This window comes from Lygodium microphyllum, chromosome 1 (assembly GCF_053477565.2).
Source record: "Lygodium microphyllum isolate KBCC chromosome 1, Lygodium_microphyllum_v1.1.10, whole genome shotgun sequence".
Classification (NCBI taxonomy): Eukaryota; Viridiplantae; Streptophyta; class Polypodiopsida; order Schizaeales; family Lygodiaceae; genus Lygodium; species Lygodium microphyllum.
This window is the reverse complement of record NC_141135.1, coordinates 132173695-132177023: the sequence shown is the minus strand read 5'-3', so window position 1 is coordinate 132177023 and position 3329 is coordinate 132173695.

The window sequence follows — 3329 nt, the reverse complement described above, 5'->3', positions numbered from 1 at the left end:
CATGGCAACAAGTATGGCTACTAATGGTGGCTAATGGCGATGGGATGGTGATGACATCAAAAAAGTAAGTTTCTATTGCTTTTATAAATGTCTAAAACTAAAGTTCTATCCTTAGTTAATCCCCACCTCACCTCAAAGCCCATGTTCATGCAAGGTGAGGGGAGGATATTACACATTCAATGATTTACATTATTGTACCTCCTATAGCAAGAGGATCGTGGCTCAACAAGAGGATAAGAATAAGGAAGCAAGAATTTGAGAAGTACCTCTACCATTGTTGATCAATGACTTGAAGTGTTGAATTAAATGGAATCCCAAGAAATAGGTATTCCACATTGATGTAGACTCAAATTTCAATAGTCCTTATCCCCAATGCTTAGATTGTAAAGATTTAACTCCAATAGGTAAAAGCCCCAAAGCAGGGCACTAATGGTCGAAAAAAATCCACTCCATGATTGTCCTTGTCAAGAATCTTGACAATGCTTATAGTTATCTACTATAGGAATCTTCTCAAGGTCAGATAAATAACTTCCTTTCAAGATTACACCTCCATTGAAGCATGCTTGAAGAACCCATGTTGTCCAAAGAGGATAGATGAATAGGATAGCTTCAAAGTAAAGGGGAAATGGTAAATCCTTGAGCAACAATCTCGCTTGAGTATGAAGAAATAAATATGCATAATGCTTAATGGAGAAGATTATCCACCAATAATCCTTCAAGGATGAGTATAGAACTCCTTGATGGTAAAATACTCTTGTTAGAATGACAATTGAGCTTTATGAAAGTAATGAGTTACAAGAGAAGGAAAAGCCTAGGACTAGATGGGCTCCCAATGAGTTCTAGCATGAGTTCAAATAGATCCTCATCTGCAATGACTATTTGGAATGGAGCTCTCCCTTATGGCACCAATAGAGGAGTGATAAAACTTATCCACAAGAGGAATGACAAATCACAACTCTTAGCAATTGGAGGCTGACCTCACTTCAACTTACAAAGTATTTGCTAAGGCCATTGCAAAAGAATCAATAGGACATTTGGAAAATCAGATTAGGAGAGAGAAAAAAAGATTCATCAAAGGAAGATACATTATTGACTCTATCATTGCTTTATGGGAGGAAATGGAACATGCATAAGACACTAAGCATGACTATGTTTTCTTTAAATTTGATTTTGATAAATCTTACGATAGATTGGAATGCAACTTTACTTTTTTCTAATCTCACATGACTTGGGATTTGGCAAAAGGTTTATTGAATTTGTTATGACTTAGTGATGCTTCATCAAGAGTCTATGTTAATGGCATTCTCATCCCCCCCCTCTACAGCCCCTTCATATGGAAATCCATTAGATAAAGTTGTCCCCTTACTCCCTTGTTATTTGCCATAGTTATAGGTTCTCTAGGATGGTAGGTATGATTTTGATATTGATTCTCAAAATCTTAGAGGTACTTATCTTGGTGATTATGACAAAGAAATGGTGGTTAATCAATTTGCTAATGATGCTAACAAAACCATGAAAAATGATGAAAGCTCAATCAAAAGAGTTTGGAGTTGTATTTTAGATTTCTATTTGGTTTGCAGTTCAATTGTTAACCCAAAGAAAATATGGATCAAAAGCCTCATTGTAATATCCCCATTATGTGACTCTTTGCTAATTAAAAAATGCAAAATTTGAAAGAATTAAATGAAGGTATAACATGTGACATAACCAGTGTCAAACAAATTTTTCCATTGAAGAAAGTTGAATTATTAACCCATTTTCACATTTACATGTTGTTAAACAATAGCAAAAAAATGAGAATTTAATCAATAGACTTAAGCACAAGAAAATGCAAAAGATAAAATGATATATTTAACATCAAAACCAAGTGAAAACATTTGTGTAGGTATGTTTGTCTCAAGAAAGCACTCACTTTGTGATTTTATGATACATTAATTGATACCAAGACTGCATTAAACTAACTCCACAAGGAATTGATGAGAACACAATTTTCATATAATAAATATTGCATGGAACAATGATAGAATAGTGAGAAAAGAAAAATCTCTAATTGCTTTTCAAAAAATAAGAGAAGAGTAAAAGACCACTAGCATTTGGAGGGTGAACAACTAATAAAGGAAAAATGAAATTGGCTTTTCCTTGTTTAGAAGGAAAACCATTCAATAGTAGACAAAGCATATCATGTTATTCTTCCCTACCTCTTTTATATAAACTTCCCTCTCTAGGCAAGATCTCACACACTTCAAGTCATCCCAAATCCCTACAACTATGAGTACTTCGACTCGAGGAAGTCACTATATGTATATACTCTACATCACGTGCATTCAAGGCCTATTTATAAATATCCTTATCTGTGAATTTTTATTGAATAAAACATAACCCTTTTCTATTCAAAATATAAATAACCCCTTTATATTACACCCTTCTATATGTAAAAAATGCATAAAAATGGTATTTTAAAAATACCTTATTATGAACTCACGTGATGCACACATATATTCATGAGTAACTTACCCGAGGTACTCGAGCAGTCGGAGAGGAATATAGTTGTACTCTCTAATCAATCTCTCATGATAGTTTGAAATCAACATCCTCAAGGCCTCAAAAAAGTATTTCTCTTGGATCATTCAAATATATTATGTTACTTCAAACTAAAAGTCCATTTCAACCCATACCCTACTACTCACTTGTTATGAACCCTATTTTTGTGAGAAAGCTACTAGAGGCCATCAGGACAACCAAACATTAATATCAAATTGAGCCACGAAAATTGAGCATATTGTTGGGGATTTGCTTTGCCTTATACAATGGTTCGTTTTCTTGTATGCATGTGTAATGAAGGAAAAATGCTAATGGAAAATGGTACGAGGAGTCCATCCTTAAACTTGGGAGAAGATAACTATTGGAGAAGGGAGGAGTGACTTAGTGGATTTAGAGAGTTTTATAAAAGGACACTTGGGCCATTATAAAGATCTTTTTACTCATTTACCAAATTACCAAGAACTAAGTCCAACAATCGTATTAGTTTCTTCTTTATACTTCCTTTCACCAACCACGGCTTCATGGTGCTATAGATTAATGCAAGTTCAACATTTTCTTATTCCATTTCCGTGTTTTCTAGAATTAGATGTTAGATTAATTTAGTTAGAAGAGTCCTTCTTTACATTGGTATCAGAGCAGTAGGTTAAATCATGTCTAATGTCATTTTCCGAGGTGTGCACCTTATAAAACATGTAAGAAACACTATTTTCTAGTAAAATTTATGAGATTATATTTATAGAAGGGGTTTCAAAATTAATATATTAAAAAAATCATAAGTCTAGTGAAGT